The 23,456-nt window shown below is 35.8% G+C and overlaps 1 long non-coding RNA gene across 2 annotated transcripts; it reads left to right on the top strand.

Annotated features, from left to right (window-relative positions):
• Positions 1-9,742: 9,742 nt before the first annotated feature.
• On the top strand, positions 9,743-11,519 carry LOC137008219 (uncharacterized). 2 transcript variants are annotated; one of them, XR_010892770.1, is made up of 4 exons: positions 9,743-9,806; positions 9,965-10,070; positions 10,384-10,496; positions 11,085-11,519. It is a non-coding gene; the product is annotated as an uncharacterized lncRNA (long non-coding RNA). The 2 variants fall into 2 exon arrangements; XR_010892769.1 differs by having other exon boundaries at positions 9,758-10,070.
• Positions 11,520-23,456: the final 11,937 nt, after the last annotated feature.

Here is a 23,456-nt window from a genome sequence, read left to right as displayed (position 1 = left end):
TTTTTGGTCCAAAGATTAGGAAATCAGTTTTTTCTGAATTTAATAATAAGAAATTTCTTGTCATCCAGTTTTTAATGTCAGCTATGCATTCTGTTAGTTTTGTGAATTTGTAGGTTTCGTCAGGGCGCGAGGAAATATAGAGCTGAGTATCGTCAGCGTAGCAGTGAAAACTAACACCATGCTTCCTAATTATCTCTCCTAAGGGCAGCATGTACAGAGTGAAAAGCAACGGTCCTAATACTGAGCCTTGTGGTACCCCATATTTAACCTGTGATCGATACGACATCTCTTCATTAACTACCACAGACTGATAACGGTCAGATAAGTATGATTTGAACCATGCCAAAGCAATTCCACTAATGCCAATATAGTTTTCAAGTCTTTTTAAAAGAATGTTATGATCGATAGTGTCAAAAGCAGCACTGAGATCTAATAACACTAATAGAGAAATACAGCCACGATCGGATGATAGGAGTAGATCGTTTGTAACTCTAACGAGAGCAGTCTCAGTACTATGGTATGGTCTAAATCCTGACTGGAAATCCTCACAGATTCCATTTCTTTCTAAAAAGGAACACAGTTGTGTTGAAACTGCCTTTTCTAGTATCTTTGACAGAAAAGGTAGATTCGAGATTGGCCTGTAATTTACTATATCTCTCGGATCTAGTTGAGGTTTTTTAATAAGAGGTTTGATAATAGCCTGCTTAAAGGTTTTTGGCACGTGTCCTAGTGTTAAAGATGAATTAATTATATCAAGAAGTGGACCTACGACCTCTGGAAGCATTTCTTTCAGTAGTTTAGTCGGCATTGGGTCTAACATACATGTCGTTGATTTTGATGATTTGATAAGTTTAGATAATTCTTCCTCTCCTATAGCGGCGAATGATTCTAGTTTTACCTCAGGGACACTACAGTGCACTGTCTGAAGAGAAACTGTAGACGGTTGCATGTTTATAATTTTCTCTCTAATATTATCAATCTTGCAAGTAAAGAAGTTCATAAAGTCATTACTGCTGTGCTCTATGGAAACGTCAGCAGTTGAATCTCTGTTTCTAGTTAATTTAGCCACTGTGTCAAATAAATACCTAGGATTATGTTTGTTTTCTATTAAGAGATTTGAAAAATAAGTAGATCTAGCATTTCTTATGGCTGTTCTGTACTCAATCATTTTTTCTTTCCACGAAAGGCGAAAAACTTCTAGTTTTGTTTTCTTCCAACTACGTTCAGCTTTTCTAACAGCTCGTTTTAGAGCCCGAGTGTGCTCATCATACCACGGCGTTGGATTAGTTTCCTTAATCTTCTTTAGACGTAAAGGAGCGACCGCATCTAATGTGCTGGAAAAGAGAGAGCCAATAGTTTCTGTTGCAGCATCGAGTTCTTCTATGTTGTCAGGTATACTAAGGCGATGAAACTGCTCGGGGAGATTATTTATAAAGCAATCTTTAGTGGCAGACGTGATTTTTCTACAATATTTATGGCTGGGTGGTGGTTTTGTATCCTTGGCTAATTGTATTATACACGAGACTAAATAATGATCTGATATATCATCGCTCTGCTGTAGAATTTCAACAGCATCAATATCTATTCCATGCGACAGTATTAGATCTAGGGTATGATTACGACAATGAGTGGGTCCTGACACGTGTTGTTTAACTCCAATAGAGTTTAAAATATCTGCAAATGCCAATCCAAATGCGTCTTTATTATTATCTACATGGATATTAAAATCACCAACAACAAGGACTTTATCCGCAGCCAGTACTAACTCTGATAGAAACTCAGCAAATTCTTTGATAAAGTCAGTATGGTGCCCTGGTGGCCTGTATACAGTAGCCAGCACAAATGTCAACTTACATAATGTTACATAAAGCACCATCACTTCAAAGGAATTATATTTGAAATTCTTTTGAATGATTCTGAATATATTACTATAAATTACAGCAACACCTCCCCCTTTGCCTTTCTGTCGAGGATTGTGTCGATAATCATAACCTTGAGGACTAGATTCATTTAAAGTAATGTAATCGTCTGGTTTTAGCCAGGTTTCTGTCAAACACAGCAAGTCTAGTTTATTGTCTGTGATAATTTCATTTACAATAAGTGCTTTTGAAGAAATAGATCTAATATTCAGTAACCCAAGCTTTATCATTTGTTTATCTGATTTATCTGTGATTTTCATTTTTTGAACATCAATTAAATTTTTACCCTTAAAAGGTTTTGGAAGTTTTTTGTATTTACTAGTTCGAGGTACAGACACAGTCTCTATGTGATAATATCTAGGTGAAAGTGTTTCTATGTGCTGTGAATTATCTGAGTTATGTGACGTGAGGCGGCTAGCAGACGGTCGGTTTAGCCAGTTTGTCTGCGTCCTGATCTGGGCCCTGGTTTGTCATGTTTCAGCTCTAAGACTATTTGCCAAATTTCTAGAGAGAAGAGCAGCACCATCCCGGGAGGGATGAATACCATCTCTTTTCAACAGATCAGGTCTGCCCCAAAAGCTTTTCCAATTGTCTATGAAACCTATATTATTCTGCGCACACCACTTAGACAGCCAGCCATTGAGTGATGATAACCTGCTAACTATCTCATCACTCCGACGAACAGGAAGAGGGCCAGAACAAATTACTTTTGCTGACATTGAATTTGCGAGTTCACACACCTCTTTAATGTTAATTTTAGTGATCTCCGACTGGCGAAGTCGAACATCATTTGTGCCGACGTGGATAATGATTTTAGAATATTTACGTTTAGCATTAGCCAGCACTTTTAAATTTGCTTTGATGTCAGGTGCTCTGGCCCCCGGCAAACATGTGACTATGGTGGCTGGTGTCTCTATTTTCACGTTCCGTGTAATAGAATCGCCAATTACTAGGGCACTTTCAACAGGATTCTCAGTGGGTGCGTCACTGAGTGGGGAGAACCTGTTTGATGTTCTAATCGGAACGGAAGAGTGGTGTTTGTTCTTGCCATTATGCCGCCTCACAGTCACCCAGTTAGCCTGCTGCGTGGCTTCTACAACCGGAACCGAATGTGTAGTGTTTACTAGGCTAGTCGCATCCAAAGCAGTATCTAAGGCCCTTTCATTCTCACTATCCTCAATTAAAGTTTGGATGCGTGTCTCTAATTCTGAGATTCTCTCTGTCAGCCTGACAATATCCCTGCATTTATCACATGTGTAAGTCTCACTGCTGACAGAAAGAGCTAAGCTGTACATGTTGCATTTACTACACATGATAATCGTCGGACATGACTGACCGTGTGTTTGATGAACGCCGTCCGAAAAACTGCAACGCACACGGGACTCGCTGGCTGGATGTCTCGGTCGCTTGCCGGTGCCTGGGGCGAGGGTGATGTGCGGGACGCTGTACCTCGCGGTGGATCGATGAATGCCGGGCAGCAACGTCTCCACAGCTTCCCGATCTGGCGAGGACAGATCAGAATAACATACATCGGATAAATCCGCCATTCAATCGACAAGGAAGGTAGGTTTAGAGGAAAAAAAGAAAGTAGACGGTAGCTAGCAGGCTATGGCTAACACTAGGTGATTACGCTGGTGGATTGCTAGTAATAAATCGTTCCGTTTAGTAATACTATGCAATAGGTTAAGTAATCAGGTGAAAAATAAGAAAGTTATATTATGCGAATAGGAATAAAGAGAAGGATTTAGGATAATCTCCACGAAGCTCCGAGCGTAGATCAGACAGCTGGCAGGCAGCAGCGTTGAGCAGCGTTGAAACGGAAACCAACGCGCTTTGGTGGGGCTAGTGCACTGAGTTTGCTCTAATCCCTTATGTCAGGAACTTTTATCAGGCACATACTGTATGATAAACCCAGACCCTTTGTCTTTGGACTTCTCTCAAAGGACTTTTCTAAGAAAAATCTTGTGCCGTAGCCAAGTGTTACATTCACTGCAACATTGAGCTGTGTTCATTTACAGAATCTCACACTGTACAAATGAGTTGAGTGTCAAGATAGGAAAAGAAAGATACAGTTAACTTCCAAAACACTGACCTTCTGACATTATTTGGGGTAAGTTGTCCCAATGGGAACCAGACAGTTTTTAAATAAATAAACAAACTAAAAATAAACCTAAAGACAATTACAAAACAATTCATGAAACTAAAAAAGTGTCAAACTATTGTTTTGGCCAACAAAAAGTTTATCAAATACTAAACACAAAGAAAGGAAATACAACACAAAACACGCCCCAATCTCATCTTAAAATCAGTTTAATCTTTAAATCTATTCATTACATTGCAGACTCTTGTCCAGTCAATGTATGACAGTATGTTATTTTGTGTTCAGTTTTTTACCAGTTGTAGCAAAATGCATGCAAAATAGCAATATGATGATACAGTTTAGTACGATGTTTCACAAGCATTATTCACATTTAAGATGATTTTGAACTATGCGTTTGAAACCAATGTACAGAATTTTGCTATTCACAAGTAGCATTGGCTGATGTGAACCATGCCTCAAACAAAATAGTTTAAAGTCAATTCTTAGTCTTCTGTCACAAGTTCGGAATCAGAATAAGAATAAGCCAAGTGTGAGCAAACACAAATTTGTAGTGGTTTCCAGGAGCTCTGGGTACATACACAAATCAGGCATAACATTATGACCACTGACAGGTGAAATGAATAACAATAATTATAATTATCTCTTCATCCCGGCACCTGTTAAGCCCGGAACACACCAAGCCGATGGTTGGCCATTGGCAGTTTTTGTTCGTCTGCCGGCTAAGTTTTCTCATTGTGTTCTGCACCGTCGGCTGAAGTTGGTCCTCGTTGGCTTTTTTTCAGCCCATTCAACATGTTGAATCGGCGTCGGAGCTCTTCGGTCAGTTGGGTCATCTGATCATTCTGATGACTGGTAGGGACTATAACAAGCTCCTTCCCGGGTTAGTGACATCACTAACCCCTAAAATAAGGGGGTGAGGCCATGTTGGGCTGCTTTAGAGAAGAAGAAGAGTTGTTGTACACTGTAAAAAAAATCCTGTTGTTTCTACGGAAAAATACCGGCAGCTGTGGTTACCAGAACAATACTGTAAAAATGACATCAAACCGTAAACATACTTACGGAGATACATGTGAATTTTACATTTTAAATATGTATATTTAACATTGGATTTCAGTACACTGTAAAAAAAATCCCAGTTAAATTTATGGTAAAATAACATATTTCATTAACTGATATAATGTTAATTTACCAACCTAATGAAGTACAAATATCTGTGTTGTATCTTTATAATACACTGACAGTCACCAAACACAGTGGTGATAAGAGTCACATACTGAATAGATGGAGCAAACAGTGTCATTCACACACACACTAAACACCATCATGGTAACATGCATGAAATTTTAAAAATGCAATAAACATTAATTTAACAACATTAGATGTAACATAAAACCCTAATGTACATAACTGATTAGAAAAAAATGAGAAAAACTAAGAAGAAACAGAGTTATTTCAACGAAAATATATCACATTTTACAATTAATTGTTATTTTTCACTTTCAAAAACTGTGAATTTAACGGTATTTTACCATAAAATTACATTAAATGTACCGTTAGATCTATTACAGTTATTCACCGTATATAGTACGGAAACTTTCTGTAAACCAATTAACAGTCTTTCACCGCAGCATTTTTACAGTCTTTTACTGTTAAAATCACGGTAATTTTTTACAGTGTAGTAGAGTGTTGTTACCATGTCTTCATTTTACAGCAGACTGCTTCACAAACGAGGGTCAATTCAACACTGGATTTGCACAAAAGATTACCATGATGGTGCATGCTAGATGATGAGTTGAATAAATTCCAAAGCAAATACATAAATCTAACCACTAACCATTCAGAAATGTCCAGTTTCATTCTGAAAGTTGTAACTTCTTCCTGAGTCTCTCCATCAGTATCCGACTCCAGTATGAACAATGTAAGGCTGAACACTGTTACTGACAATTGCCATTTTGGCTGTGTGAGATTCTCCTGCTTTGCTGTTGTTGAGCAACCGAAGCACGAAGCAGCACCTCATTTGCATTTAAAGGGACACACTAAAACTGTGTGTTTTTGCTCACACCCAAATAGGGGGCAAAGTTGACAAGCTATAAAAATGATCTGTGGGGTATTTTGAGCTGAAACATCACAGACACATTCTGAGGAGACTAGAGACTTATATTACATCTTGTAAAATGGGCATTATAGGTCCCATTTAAGTTAATGGCACAGTATGTAAGTTTCGTAACTAAAGGTTGCATATTCAAAACAATAACAAAGGATGATGCCGTGAATAAGCGTGGAATCATGGGAGGTGTCGTCTTCACCTCCACAGCCGATGGAAAGCAATCCAAAGGGACTTGTTGGATTTGTACTGGTCAGATGAAATCTGAGCCTTGAAACATACTGTATGCAACTAAGATTATTCAATAAACTCTGCTCTGTTTATTATAATCATTTTGTCTCCTGCTTCTGCTCTTGGCTTTCTCAGTCACACTCTGATAGAAGACTGTTAATAGAGTTTTAGGTACCAGACCGGACTTGCTGTTGACAGGTTTTACTGGTTTTGAATCTTTGATCACGTCTCGCACTAATGCTTTCAGTGATCAGTTCATAAAGAACCATTTTTTCTTAGTGTGAAGAACATTCTATTGATCTAAAGAATCTTTTTCCACTATAAAGAACCTTTTGTCCAATTAAAAGGTTGCATAAATGTTAAAAGTACATAATGGAAGCATTGATGTTGATAAAGAACCTTTAGTTTTAAGAGTGGGATTAGGGGTCAGATCTGATATTTCTGATGTGGAGATCCATCTGATCTAACATAAAATAAGCTGACATGTAGTTGCAAAGTTACTTATAGTCCGTAGAATGTCTGTTGAGGGACTATCTAAATAAAGCGTTAGCTGAAATTAAGCATACAGTCTAATTATGAGTGGTTGTTGACTGCAAAAGTTCATGGCTCAGGTAAGAATGAAGCAGGAACGTTCTGTGAGCACACAGAAAACAGCATGTGACCGAATAGAAATCTTTTGTGAATCTTCTAGCACTTTATTTTTTAAATTTACAAACTCACATTTCCAGAAGAGTTGGGACATTTTGTAAAATGCAATAAAATCAACAATCAGTTATTTGTTAATTATCTCGAACCTCTATTTAACTGACAAAAGTACAAAGGAAAGATTTCCAGTGTTTTCACTGAACAACTTTGCATTTTGTAAGTATAATTTGATTTTGATGGCTGCAACACACTCCAGAAAAGTTGAGACAGAGGCATGTTTACCACCTTTCCTTTTATTTGCAATTTATAATCATTTGGGAATTGAGGATACTAACTGTTGCAGTTTTCAACCCAGTCTCATATGAAAATGTATCCTGACTACGTTGGTCCAAAGTGCAAAACGTAGAGGGGTTACAATAATGGCCCTTAAATTGTATGACTGTTACATTTTTTTTTGCCTATTGTTTTGCGTCCAAGTCACGTGACTTTAGAGAGCCCGGCCGTGAGAACAAAAAACATGGCGGACGTTTCTCTACTTTTTAGTGAAAAAACAATATTTGGAGTTAGTTTCTGCATAAAAATAAGTTTTGATTACATTTTTAGCGAGAAATATATATTCTATTTTCATAATATTCACTCAGTGAATGTACATAATCACTCGCTTGCGCGTTGTTGCAAAGATTTTTCTGATCTCGCCAGAATAATGTGAAACTGCTACGTTTTGGTTGCTATGAACAATATTTTATTTTCTGCATCAAAATAAGGTTTGATTACATTTTAAGCAAAATATATATATTTTATTTTCATAATATTCACTCAGTGAATGTACATAATCACTCGCTTGCGCGTTGTTGCAAAGATTTATCTGATCTCGCCAGAATAATGTGAAACTGCTACGTTTTGGTTGCTATGAACAATATTTTGAGTTAGTTTCTGCATCAAAATAAGGTTTGATTACATTTTAAGCAAAAAATATATATTATTTATTTTCATAATATTCACTCAGTGAATGTACATAATCACTCGCTTGCGCGTTGTTGCAAAGATTTATCTGATCTCGCCAGAATAATGTGAAACTGCTACGTTTTGGTTGCTATGAACAATATTTTATTTTCTGCATCAAAATAAGGTTTGATTACATTTTAAGCAAAATATATATATTTTATTTTCATAATATTCACTCAGTGAATGTACATAATCACTCGCTTGCGCGTTGTTGCAAAGATTTATCTGATCTCGCCAGAATAATGTGAAACTGCTACGTTTTGGTTGCTATGAACAATATTTTGAGTTAGTTTCTGCATAAAAATAAGGTTTGATTACATTTTTAGCGAGAAATATATATTCTATTTTCATAATATTCACTCAGTGAATGTCAACCCGTTCTCACTCCTGACCGTTCTCACGCTGAAGAAGTCTCCTTCAGAACACATCGCGATATTTGGCATCAGTTCGCGTGTGCTGGATGTTGGTAAGTAGTCGTAAATACGCTGTTCTAATGTTTGATATAATGTCTTTTCTGTTTGCAGATATTAATCAGATTAACGTTAGCTCCCTCATGTTCAGTCACTGCATTATATCTGTCACCTCCGCTGAGGTTTTGCTTTTCATTGCTTTCTATATTAAATACTAAACTAGGGTGATTAAACACTGTCACGTGACGTGCAATATATTGCACAATATATATAACATATTCATATCAGTTTCAAAGTAGTACAAGTGTAGTTTCAAAATGGTATTTGTTGTAGAAGCACGGTAAAAAACAACACTTACCATGCTTTTTACCACAGTATTGGTCGTTTTAATGTGATTTTTGTTGTAAATACAGAGTGACCACAACACTTATCATGCTTTTAATGCCTAATAATGTTAAATCCAAAAACTGTAAGGTCAATAAGAACTTCTTTCCTATATATATTTTATATATAAACCTATATATTATAAATAATGATATTTTCTTTTCTCTTGTTTTAGCTGAAAAGACAAAAAGGGCCTTTCGGAAATGGATGAAGGAGACAGAAAGCTGCAAAGGCAAATAATTGCAATGGTATGTGTGTGTTGCTTTTAACCCTTTATCAAACATTTTATCAAGCATTTGTTAAATAGTCTCACAGTAAATTAAAATTAAAGTCAAATCCTGTACATATTTATCACCTTATTTGTAAATCAGTTGTGCCCCTTCTTGGACAGTTGGACGTCCCACACATAAAAGTTTATATTAATTCCATTGAATTCTTTAAAATGATTACAGATTGGGCCCAAAATGTTCCAATGATACATGATGTCTCTCTGCACCTCATAACTACCTCTGTTTGCAAGAGTGGAAATTATCATTTGACTTGTCACATGACATCAGATATTCGATTATTTTGTCATAATCAAAATAATTGAATATCTGATGTCTATTCAATATCTAATCAGTTACACTGCTGATAATGTCCTGCTTGCATGTGAAACATGTTATTTATTTATTTATTCTTTTAAATATAAATATAGCTTGCTATTAAAGACATATGTTTAATCATGGAAATGCCCACATATCAGTGAACTTATTACATAAATGCATTTAACATTTAATTATGCAACACTCTTTACAGAAGGAAATCCTACAGTTATGTGTAAATTGACAACTTGAATGTGATGTAATAAATTTACCTTCCTTTCTGTCTTGCAGGATTACTTGCAGATTACTTAGTCCTTCTTTTTAGGATCTCTACAACATCAAACTCAACAGCTCTTTAAGAGCCGACCCTCACAAGAGCTACTAGTGAGTCGCTGCAAACCTGCCGTGATCAGCCCTTTCCAGGTAAAGTTTCTAGATATTTAAATCAGTATTTACTCATCAAATGCTCTCCTGGATGGTATGGTAAATTAACTTATTTATAACTGTCTCAATTTGTATGTTTTAAGAACAAGAGTAATTGCACACAGAGTAAGTAGAGACTTTCTTGTTTTTCTGTGCAGAGAAGGAAGACCAGTCCTTATATCAAAGCAAGCTCATCGAAGTCCTTTGTTTAGGGTGAGGAAGGAACATGACCATCTCATGCCCAAAGAAGACAGAAGTCCATTGGTATGTCTTGTGTTGAGGCAATGCTGTAATATGTAGTACAGAATTTAATGTTGTTCTCTCAAAGGACTATTAAGTTCTTAAAAAGTTCTTAAAAACTGTTCCTTCTGTTTTTTTTTTGTCTGTTTGTTTGTTTGTTTTTTTAGATAAAAGCAGACAGGGAAGCTTTGGAAGATAATGAGTTAATATAATATAATATAGTATAATAGGAATTAAATAGTAAATGTTCTTTAAATTATGTGTAATACTTTTTTTGGCTTGAAATAAGGCCTTATACTGCACAGACCTAAAACATTGTATTTGTGTTTTAAAACAGATAGCAAGTGAAGTCACTAACAGAAGATCCTAGAGGAAAAACGACTGATGTGCAGCTACGGAGGAACACAAGAGGCAGAAACTATGCATGGCCATGGCTTCTTCATGAGTACGGTAAGTCCTGTGCCTATTCTTAATTCTTGCCTTAAAGTTTTTATTGCAGTATTTTAACAATTTTACATTGTACAGGTTATCACTTGGTTTTTGACCAAATTATGCTCTTGAAACAAGAAACAGAAGAGTATGTTGTCCTGAAAGAAATCAAGGCTCAAAAGAGAGCATGCCTTTCTAAAAGATCTTTTAAAACAGGTTGCTGTTAATATGGGTAAAACAGTTTTTGTTCAGTACTTAGCTTACAGTCTGTGCTGCATTTTTATTATAATATATATATTATGTACTGCTGTTTTGTAAAGTTAAATCAGGAACAGGCAACTCTAGCCCTTTTGCTGTCTCCTTTTTGAGGTGGAGAGTTTACCTCCAACCATAATTGAGCACACCTGAAAATTTTAACCAAAGTCTTCAGGTGTACTTATAGACAGTTATAGGCAGTTGGGTTTGAGGTTGAGGCTAAATCTACAGGACCGTGGACGCTGAGGGCCAGAGTAGCCCACCACTGTTTAAATCATGCAGAACATAAGCTGACCTGGCTGTCCATTAAACTACTTAACTTGAATTGTCTGTGTTTTTTTGTTTTACTTTTAGACCAGGACTGAAGAACGCCTGACAATGGGATGTTAAGACTTCTTCCTCTGGTTGAGAAAAAGCTACAGCACATCAGTGATCACATCTTCTGGTCATTAGTTGTACTGTAGAGTACAACTGAACAAACTGTTTAGAAGAAGAAGAACATGAACATGATAGAGACATGTACAGGGAAGAGCAAGAACCCAGTTCAGCTGTGATAATGAATCTTTATTTTAAACTCAATATCAAATCTGTTTTCTGGATCATAGTTGACTGGATGGGATTCTGTGGCGCTCATTTGTGCAATAGGAGTAAAGTCTGTGAATGGATTATTATGACGTTAACGTATTTTTGAAGACACGTTTTTATTTATCTTGAATCTCATTTGTCTTTATGCAAATTTCAACCTTATGCTGTATCCTCCAATAAAGTGTTGTGTAATAAATTATGATGAACGTGGTGTTTGGTAGAGTAAATACAATTTAACTAAGCTGAGTTTATTTCATAATTTAAAAAAATGACATATAATTTCCATGATTGTTTTACTTATTAATACATAAATATATATTACATAAATATTTTCGATCTAATTCATGATATTTGGGACAACAATGCACCAAAAGTTGCATATACTTTCATGTTGTGACAAGGATGGCAGTTTCCAGATAAATAAAGGGAAGGAATGTGAATAAAGAGAGGCTGCAGTGGGTTATACTGATACAAACACTTCAAGCAGAGTTGAAGAAGATCGATGTTGATCATTCTGGTACATCTACTACTGCATTCAAAATGACAGCTGGACATTACTGATGTCAGGCATGTGAGGAGCACGAAGAGGGGTGATAATGACATTTTGGCACAGTTTCTTATTTTACTGAATAGTGCATTATCCTTGTGTAACAGTAATAGTGAAGTGTAAATATAAATAGTTTTTAGTTTACTGCCAACACTGGCAGCTGGATAATGGCAAGTTGTGGGTTCATCCATTATATTTATTGGTGTTCATACAAAAAAAAAGCAAAGAAATAATCAACTACTATTCAATTAATCAATTATTATTATTATTATTATTATTATTATTGTATTACAACATTTTGTTATAATATTTCCATATTTCATCAGATGGTCTCACAATACCCATCAAAAACCTATACAAGCATGATGTTAGAATGGAAAATGAGGAAATGATAAAATACTCCAATATTTAAATGTGATTCAACAAAGTTTGTTATCCATGATGAGGAGTACACACCTGTGTAGATTTTAATGCCCTTCCACCCCCAAGGGGCCAGTACCGGCCCCTGGAAGAGCAAAAAAATGCACATTTCAAATGGCTGTAACTCAAAGTCCGGTTAGCGTATCAAAGAGAAAATCAACAGGACAACTGCTTATGCTATGATTACTAAATAATGTTGGGCACAGTTTTCAGACATACATGGAAAGCTGGCATAAAGGTTTTTTAATAGTGATTACAGTAAAATATTACATTTCAGCCTGTCCCTCATATATGTAATAAATGTTTGCACAATAAACATATTTAAATATCGAGTTGTCCATTAAAGATCTTATTATTTTAACATTTATCATTTCTTTACTAAACGTTTTAAACTACATTACCCATATGTCTCTGTCATTCTATCAATGAACGGGAAACATGGCGCTGTAGTTCATTGAGAAGCTAGGGTTAGGGTTGGGATCTCGTAAAGGAGTAATTTCTCACAACATGGAAACACTTTATAGTTAACTTAATGTATGAGTAACGTAATATTCACACTAAAACAAACTTTGTAAGATAAAGCGCCGTTTTATATGGGTTGAAAGGTAGTCCAATCACAGCGAGTTCTGCGATAGAGTCACAGCCAATCACAACACAGCTGAACAGATGCGTCACGCTTACTTGTCCATTTATGGTAAATGACGACAGATCTCCTTCGGTTCCGGCTGACGAGAAAGATTCCTTAAATATATAATTAATCTAATTAAATATGATAAAAATCACATTTTACAACGAAAGACTCCTTTGTGTTTTAAACTGATGCATAAATATATTTGAAAGAGATATAATTGCATCTACTAAAGTGCTTCTAACATTTACAGTAGATATGTAGTATATTAAAGGTATACATTTAATCACTTATTTATACCATTCTTCACCATTTGAACTCTTGGAATTAAAATAAATATAAATAAAAGCATAATGAATGTACTCGATTTTGTAATCATATTCCAATATGTAGTGTCAAAGACAAATGTAGGCCCCAAACTACTGCACAACAGTATAAAAATCAGTTAATTGTGAGAAAAAAATATATCCAGTTACAGACGCAATCTATTATAGTGAAATATAACTACACAAATCGATATGATGAAGTATTATTTTTACAAACCAAGAGATGAGATAAAATTCCATGTGAAAATATGTTTCTTTAAAGAATAGGGGGAAAAAATAACATTTTACATTCTCAACTTTAATACAATATAATATTGTGTTTATTGTTCACTTTTACTGTAACTAAATGAAAGGCAAATTCAAATAGTTAATGCATTTTATAAATGTTAAATATTTTCAGCAATAAAATGCTTCTATAAAATACATTCATGGGTATGTTACATTTACATTATCCAGGTACTGATATAATGATACCATAGATGTAGTTAAGGTGGACATTTACTATAGTGACACTGTAAAAAAAGGTTTAATGAAACAAAATGCAAGACATTTTCAAGTCCATCTAAATGAAGAGGTAACAAACTCACAGAATAATGTCCAGAATGTCAATGTGTCATTTCTGTAATACTCTATATCAGCACCAAACAGAATTAAATAAATATTGATTGTTCTCAGAGGGTTTTCCTGAACACTCTCACTAACTTCAATTGTTCGGACAAACACCTGCTATACACACATGCAGAAATACATATTTGACTATAGTCGCAGCATTACTAGAACTTTTACCAAAACTCCGGATGAGCACTGGTGCTTCTTTGGTAAAGGCAAGAATATGGAAAAAGATAAATTACTATTTTCAATATTGGTTCTGCACGTTTCAAGGAGATCATAAGGAGGAGTCCACGTGAAGACTTTTAAAAACTGTGACAGAGTGAAGGGTGCACCTCCCTGGACACACCCTAAGCATGACCAAACAACAACACCCAAAGACAGATATGAAGTGGACACCACCAGGAGAATGCAGGGGAAGACATGGAAACGAAGGCCTGAAGAATGTTGGTGTCCCATGGGAAGATGTGGAGAATGTGGTCACAGATTGGATACGTTGGAGGACACTTGTTACCCAATGTGCCTAGCACAGCACTTGATGATGATCTTGCACTTGTGAGTTCATACATAACCGTAGGATTTCCTTCTGTAAAGAGTGTTGCACAATTAAATGTTAAATGCATTTATGTAATAAGTTCACTGATGTGTGGGCATTTCCATGATTAAAAGTATAGCAAGCTATATTCATATTTTAAAAAATAAAAAATAAAAATAAAAAAATAACATGTTTCACATGCAAGCAGGACATTATCAGCAGTGTAACTGATTAGATATTGAATAGACATCAGATATTCAATTATTTTGATTATGACAAAATAATCGAATATCTGATGTCATGTGACAAGTCAAATGATAATTTCCACTCTTGCAAACAGAGGTAGTTATGAGGTGCAGAGAGACATCATGTATCATTGGAACATTTTGGGCCCAATCTGTAATCATTTTAAAGAATTCAATGGAATTAATATAAACTTTTATGTGTGGGACGTCCAACTGTCCAAGAAGGGGCACAACTGATTTACAAATAAGGTGATAAATATGTACAGGATTTGACTTTAATTTTAATTTACTGTGAGACTATTTAACAAATGCTTGATAAAATGTTTGATAAAGGGTTAAAAGCAACACACACATACCATTGCAATTATTTGCCTTTGCAGCTTTCTGTCTCCTTCATCCATTTCCGAAAGGCCCTTTTTGTCTTTTCAGCTAAAACAAGAGAAAAGAAAATATCATTATTTATAATATATAGGTTTATATATAAATATATATAGGAAAGAAGTTCTTATTGACCTTACAGTTTTTGGATTTAACATTATTAGGCATTAAAAGCATGATAAGTGTTGTGGTCACTCTGTATTTACAACAAAAATCACATTAAAACGACCAATACTGTGGTAAAAAGCATGGTAAGTGTTGTTTTTTACCGTGCTTCTACAACAAATACCATTTTGAAACTACACTTGTACTACTTTGAAACTGATATGAATATGTTATATTGTGCAATATATTGCACGTCACGTGACAGTGTTTAATCACCCTAGTTTAGTATTTAATATAGAAAGCAATGAAAAGCAAAACCTCAGCGGAGGTGACAGATATAATGCAGTGACTGAACATGAGGGAGCTAACGTTAATCTGATTAATATCTGCAAACAGAAAAGACATTATATCAAACATTAGAACAGCGTATTTACGACTACTTACCAACATCCAGCACACGCGAACTGATGCCAAATATCGCGATGTGTTCTGAAGGAGACTTCTTCAGCGTGAGAACGGTCAGGAGTGAGAACGGGTTGACATTCACTGAGTGAATATTATGAAAATAGAATATATATTTCTCGCTAAAAATGTAATCAAACCTTATTTTTATGCAGAAACTAACTCAAAATATTGTTCATAGCAACCAAAACGTAGCAGTTTCACATTATTCTGGCGAGATCAGATAAATCTTTGAAAAAACGCGAAAGCTAGTGATTATGTACATTCACTGAGTGAATATTATGAAAATAAATAATATATATTTTTTGCTTAAAATGTAATCAAACCTTATTTTGATGCAGAAAATAAAATATTGTTCATAGCAACCAAAACGTAGCAGTTTCACATTATTCTGGCGAGATCAGAAAAATCTTTGCAACAACGCGCAAGCGAGTGATTATGTACATTCACTGAGTGAATATTATGAAAATAGAATATATATTTCTCGCTAAAAATGTAATCAAAACTTATTTTTATGCAGAAACTAACTCCAAATATTGTTTTTTCACTAAAAAGTAGAGAAATGTCCGCCATGTTTTTTGTTCTCACGGCCGGGCTCTCTAAAGTCACGTGACTTGGACGCAAAACAATAGGCAAAAAAAAAATGTAACAGTCATACAATTTAAGGGCCATTATTGTAACCCCTCTACATTTTGCACTTTGGACCAACGTAGTCAGGATACGTTTTCATATGAGACTGGGTTGCAGTTTTGCAAGTGATTTTTAGACATCTGGGCAAGTCTGTGCTCATCACTGTCTGATTCTCTTTTTGACGATGGACCATACATTTTCAATAAGAGACAGATCTGGACTGTAGGCAGGCAATCAGACACATAGAGTATAGAGTGTCTAGAAACCACTCTGATGTATCACATGTAGACTGAGGCCTGGCTTTGTCTTGCTACCCAAGAAAGATGTCATCTTGATGGCAGTTTGTCTCTGTACAATTCAAAATCAAATATATGCCTCCACGTCAATGGTACATTCACACAAATGCAAGTCACCCATGCCGATTGCACAGATGCACCCCCATACCATGACAGATGTTTGCTTTTGCACCTGTCGCTGATAAAAGTCTGGATGGTCCCTTTCGTCTTTCGGACTGAGAACTCATTGTCCATATTTTTCCAAAAACAAGCTGAAACATTGTCCCATCTGACCACAGCACACATTTCCACTGTCTTTTAGACTATCTGAGATGAGCTTTGGGCCCAGAGAACTCGGCAGCATCTCTGCATAGAATCGATGTATCTTTCTTCTTGTGTAACAGAAATTCAAGTTGCATTTCTTGATGCAGCATCAGACTGTTAAATGACCACTGTTTTTGTTACGTGTCTGATTGTAACTTTTGGGTTTCATTCATTTTATCATTTGTCATGTGTTGTTTGCAGCAAGCTGTGAGTGTACATGCGTGGTGCTCTCTCCCTCTCCTCCTGTCGCTCCACGCTCATTTGAATGAATCAGGTGCAGCTGTTTTCATGGGCAGAGCTGAGGTGATTCTACAGCGGATATAAGCTGTGTGGGAAGCCTGCTCATCGACTTCTCTCTCCTGCTTCAAAACTGTGTGTGTCATGTCATTGCAATATTGCGCTCCTATTCCTCTTCCTTGTGTGGACTTGAATTGTTGCAATCTCCCATTTCAGTGGACTGTGTGAGAAGTGGGAGGCCCCTTTATGTTTAATTACTACTTTTCACCTGTTTACTGGTCAGCAGAGAGGTGAATTGGATATTTTGTTTTGTTCTAGGAAAGTTGACTAAAATTAGGTCGATTAAACCTTTTTTTTTATTGTTTTGGCCGATTCAAAACCCACTGTTGCTGTGCCGCCTGTTACATTTTCTTAGAGTAAACTTATCCCTATGCTTAATGGAAAATAATAAACATGATCCATTTCCACTTTGCTGTATTGTGATGTGTTTGTGGGAGCAGGAGACGGAATTCTGGGTGACATATTAACATGTGCCGCTCTGCATGTTACGTTCGGTTGTTTGAAGGTGTAGTACGTAATAGTTTTCCAGAGTACTCCCGAGTCCATGTGGCATTATTTAACACAGCAGCATGAAGGTTTCTAATGCAATGCCATCTGAGGGCTCAAAGGTCATGCACATTCAACTGATGTGTCCTAACCTTGCCATATACTGACTGAGATTTCTCTTGATTCCCTGAATCTTTTTACAATGTTATGTATGGTATAGTGAAAGACATAAATTCTTTGCAATCTTGCATTGAGAAATGTGATTTTGAATTGTTTGACAATTCTTTCATGACAAGTTGTGATCCATGACCAATCTTTTCTTGTAAAGCTCTTTTACACCCAAACATGATACCCTCTCCTAACCAATTCACCTGCTAATTGTGGACTGTTTTAAAACAGTTCAACTTGGATATTATATAGTCTTTTCACTTTTATTTTTGCCTCTGTCCCAACTTTTTTGTGTTGCAGCCATCAAAATTAAAATTTGTTTATATTCACAAAATACAATTATGTTGGTCAGTTAAAACAAATGAAATCTTTTCTTTACGTTTCTCAGTTAAAAAAGAGGTTCAAGAGAATTAACATTGTGGTTCAATTCTGACTTTATTCCTCTCAATTGCAAGTTTATATCCCGCAATTCTGACTTTATTTAGCAGTTTTTAGTAGCCAATATCATGCAATTCTGACTTTATAACGCAATTGCTGGTTTATATCTCACAATTATGAGAAAAGAATTGTGAGATAAAAAGTCGCAATTATCTTTTAAAATGTGTTTATTTCATCATGTGGCGAACAAGCTTCCATAATTTTAAATTAGTTATTAGAAACATACGTTAAAAAATATATGAATTAAAATTTTTTAAAAAATAACAACTTAGAAATTCGCGTTTTCGATATAGGTGCAGGGTGCGATTTTTAGAGGGGATGGGGGGGATTTCCCCCCTTCTGGTCTATGTATCCCTGCCTCTGCTGAATTATTTTTATCCTCGGTGGGAATAAAAAAAATACCAGGTGACAACGAAAGAGCTTCAGTTGAACAACAGTGAACTGCGGTCAGATTAGATGTTGTCAGGCTATGACGGCAATGACCGTCATTGTTCTGTTGTAAGTTAAGTCATGAAATTACCAAACATACGATTAAAGCTGCCTCAAAACTGTGCATGAATGTATTTGTTGACATGGTTTTAAAACTATTGTTATCCAATTTGTTGGCCATAAAACATCTTAAAAATGCACATATGTACACCAGGGAAATCTAAATTTTCTTGGGGGAGCATGCCCCCAAACCCCCTTAGCAATTATGCAAAGTAATTATGAAACCCTGCATACAGCCCAGCTTATATTCTAATGGAATCTGAGGTAAACGTGTATTTCTACAAATGTGCGCACTTTTGGACTAAAAGTTTGTATGTCTATGAACTGTGATCAAAAATAAATGGGACCAAACGCCATTGAATGTAAGTTTGTGTCTCGTTATTCTATCAATAACTACCGACTGATTTTACATTTCTATCAGAAATTAAGAGTTATTAGTGTCATTGTAGATGGTGCAATTATCTCTAAGCTATCTCATTCTTCAAATCTCAAAGTTAAATCTGAATATTTTTTTGTAAAAATGTTTCAGTAACAGCTGCCAAAAATAGTACTATAGCTCCACTGTGGTTTTTAACATTTAAAAAAATAAAATAAATATTTTTTCACATATCTCACCCTGTATAGGTGCATATATATAATTTACCAAAACGTTCAAGTATCGTCAAGTTATGAGCTTATTTTACTCATAAACTGAAAAAAAAATCCCATTGGAAAAAAATAGTTCCCATTCGAGGAAACAAGTGGCGAAGCAGCCTTACGGGTTTTGGCGTCACCCCACCAATAATCTCATATTATAACAGTAAATTGAAGTAATTTTTTTATTAAAAAGTATTAAATGAAAATAGATTGTGACAGATAAAAATAGTAGGTTATCTCGCCGAAATGCACTGCATCAAGGTAAGCGGTGATTGGTCTGCGCAGGGCATAAATTGGACCCACCGTCTTTCCGTTATGATTGATTGGGCCTTTGTTACTTACGTCGGAGGCTCGATTTTTCTCCCCAAAACTTGATCCGGGTATGACGTGTCGTTTTCATGCACGGCCTTGAACATGAAAACTGAGATGTTAGTGATATTGCTATTGATAAATTGGGAATTTGTAACAACATTAGCCCATCTTAACAGAGACGATGCAAAAGTTGATACCTATCAAGCCTATGAGTCCCTCAAAAAAGCACAGCAGTCTCCCGCAGACGTGGAGAGGTTGTATTTGAGAACCGCTGATACACATGAAGATGATTGTGAACTTTATCTCAACACTTCAATGCCTTCAGGCGAGTCGGCAGAAGACTCATTGGCCGAATCCACTTTCAAATGCCGTGCATGTTTGGCGGATCACAGTTGGGGGAATTCGGACTCAAACCAAAATGGAGCAATTGCCATACAAAATGACGAATTTGAGGAACTTCTCAGAGGTTCAGTGACCTGGCGGTACTTAAAAGGTAAGATGTTGAGCTAGTACCTGATTGAAAAGTTGTCTTTTGTCTGACTAACTTAGCCTAAATCCGCTTATTCTTTCATCAAGGACATGAGCCGGATTTGGACGAAGTCGCGGTGTCTGACGACAATCAACCAGTGTTTCATTGTGGCAGTGAACTCCTTATGATCAAGTTTTCCAAGACCCGGCACTCAAATCCACGCTTGGTTATCAGTACCGGTAAGTGAATATTCACTCATAGCTATAAAGAGGCGAAAGAAAGTCGAATCATTCGACATGAATAAATTGTCACCACAGGCACAAAGTGTTCAATCCAGTTCACTTTCATTTGTATAGAGCTTTTCACGATACATATCATTTCAAAGCAGCTTTACAGAGAATGCATGTCAACATTACAATTTAGAGAATGCAGTTAGCTAATGTAGTCATTTAGGCAATTTAATTTACAATCACTGTTAGCAGTTTAATTGAAGGTAGAAGCAATGAGTTCCTGGAAAAATCAATTCTAACAATAATTAGGATATAGAAATTTGGGAATGTGCATGTTGATCCAGATATTGCATCATCTGAAGTCCTCGCAGGAGTTGGCGACGTCTCTTCAAAGGTGTTGGTCATCATTCAAAGGGTTAGTTCACCCAAAAATGAAAATTCTGTCATTTATTACTCCCCCTCGTGCCATTTTACACCCATTAGACCTTCGTTGATCTTCGGAACACAAATTAGGATATTTTTGTTGAAATCCGATGGCTCTGTGAGGCCTGCATAGCCAACAATGACATTTCCTCTCTCAAGATCCATTAATGTACTAAAAACATATTTAAATCAGTTCATGTGAGTACAGTGGTTCAATATTAATATTATAAAGTGACAAGAATATTTTTGAGCGCCAAAAAAACAAAATAACTTTTATAGTGATTGCTTATTTCAAAACACTGCTATAGGAAGATTTGGAGCATAACGAATCAGTGTATCGAATCATGATTCGGATCCTGTGTCAAACTGCTGAAATCACGTGACTTTGGCTCCGAACTGTGGACTCGACACACCAATTTATAACTCTTCCTGAAGCAGTGTTTTGAAATCCGCCATCACTATATAATTCGTTATTGTTTTTTTTTGGTGCACCAAAAATATTCTGGTCGCATTATAATATTAATATTGAACCACTGTACTCCCATGAACGGATTTAAATGTTTTTAGTACCTTTATGGATCTTGAGAGAGGAAATGTCATTGGTCCCTATGCAGGCCTCACTGAGCCATCGGATTTCAACTAAAATATCTTAATTTATGTTCCGAAGATCAACGAAGGTCTTACGGGTGTGGAACGGCTTTATTTTTGGGTGAACTAACCCTTTAAGAGGCTGGATCTAAACTGAAGCTGATGTATTCTCTGGTAGGGCAGGGAATTGACACATTTAAAAATTCGATTTGATTTCGATTCACAAGCTTGCAATGTGGTTAAATTTCGATTAGATTTGATTCAATATTGATTTTGTTTATGTATAAGGAACAGTTCATGACAAATTTTCTCAAAGAAAAAAAAATTGCTGTAACTATATATGGGAATCCGTTCTACATTACTATAATATTGAAGGTTAAAATTAACTGATTTGTATACAAACACTTAACTTCCTTAACTTCCACTAATTTTTTATTATAAAGTTAAAATACTAACTTTACAATTATGTAATTATATTTCTACTCCAATTAATTTTTTTGAAATGCATTATTTAAATGGTGGCTGTTATAAAGACTTGACGGGTTTATTCAAAGCATTAGGCCAAATATTGAACATTATAAATTATAATGAATGTGTAATATGGTGCATATATTTAGCAATTCTCTAGCGTCAGCTATAAAGCGCAACTAAGTTGTTATGGTCACTGAATATGTTTTTTTTGAGGTAAAATGTGACATTACGTGACATTGCTTACAAGCGGTTTTATTGACGTCTTTCGCGTTTGAGACACTGAGTTTATTAATGTTTATTTCGCGCTGTACTGGTATTAAAGCTGAGGAGATGATCAGTTCACGCGCGCTTCGCATTGCCGCCTCTCTTGATCTGACATGTCTGACATGACACGTCACATTAAACAGCAGCAAATCAGTTGTGTTTTTTTAATTTAGGAATAATTAATACTTCAGTCTTATCTGAATTTAAAAGATTAGTTCACTTTCAAATAAAAATTTCCTGATAATTTACTCACCCCAATGTCATCCTTGATGTTTATGTCTGCAGTCAAAAAGAATTGAAGGTTTTTGATGAAAACATTCCAGGATTATTCTCCTTATAGTGGACTTCAATTGCCACCAAACGGTTGAAGGTCAAAATAAGTTTCAGTGCAGCTTCAAAGGGCTTTAAACGATACCAGACGAGGAATAAGGGACTTATCTAGCGAAACGATCAGTCATTTTCGAAAAAAACCCCAAACATTTTTGCTTTATAAACAGAAAATATTGCCTTGGACATACTTCTGGTTTCCAAATTCTTCAAAACGCTTACGCCAGTGGTCACCAACCTTTTTAAGCCCAAGATCCCTGACCTCGACCTTTTTGAAAGACAAGATCTACTTGATAGAAAAAAACAGCCCAGATTGTATTTAGTATTTTTTTCGTGGTCAATGTAGATTCTGATTTATTTTTACAAGCAAATTGGCCAATTCTGATACTGGTTGCAGATATTTATTATTAATATTATTATAATAAACAAAAATACATAGCAATTTCAAATTAGAGGAAACCACTGCTTTTTAATCACAATCCAAACAAAGATTCTACGCACGTTGCATGAGCAGTTGTTTTTTATTTGAATTACATTTAATTTCAAGATTTAAAGCAAAAACAGTACTGTCTGACTTTATCTTTGTGAAATTTATAAATGCTACACACACACAAAAAAGCATGAAACAAAAACCGCAGGCTGAATGAGATGCAGATTCACTCTCTGACAGCAAGTGGCGCTTACGGAGCAGCAGTTATAAAGCGTTTCCTTGGTTACCGCTGTAAACAAAGCTGAAATGCACTAATAATTAGCTACTTTTTTCGGAGGTAAGAGGAAAATAAAATGCCATTGCCATCGAAATCTTCCTGAAGACTGATCTCCTTTTAGAGATGAATTCATAATCCCTTACCCCCAATTCTATATCTATATTTTCTTCCTATATTTCGAGCATCGTGAACAGTGAGCTGCTCTGCTACAGAATTGTCTTCTCTTCGCGTCCGTCTTCAGCGTCTCTGGCCTCTTGTTAACGGCCGTTTACAGACTCAGACATAATGTGGGCTATTTACCTTTATCTGTGTGCCTCAGTAGCTCCAGAAAATAACATTAAAAAAAATACAA

Source organism: Chanodichthys erythropterus, chromosome 19 (assembly GCF_024489055.1).
Source record: "Chanodichthys erythropterus isolate Z2021 chromosome 19, ASM2448905v1, whole genome shotgun sequence".
NCBI classification, from domain to species: domain Eukaryota; kingdom Metazoa; phylum Chordata; class Actinopteri; order Cypriniformes; family Xenocyprididae; genus Chanodichthys; species Chanodichthys erythropterus.
The sequence above is the reverse complement of the archived record's forward strand: the minus strand, read 5'-3'. Positions and strand labels throughout refer to the sequence as shown.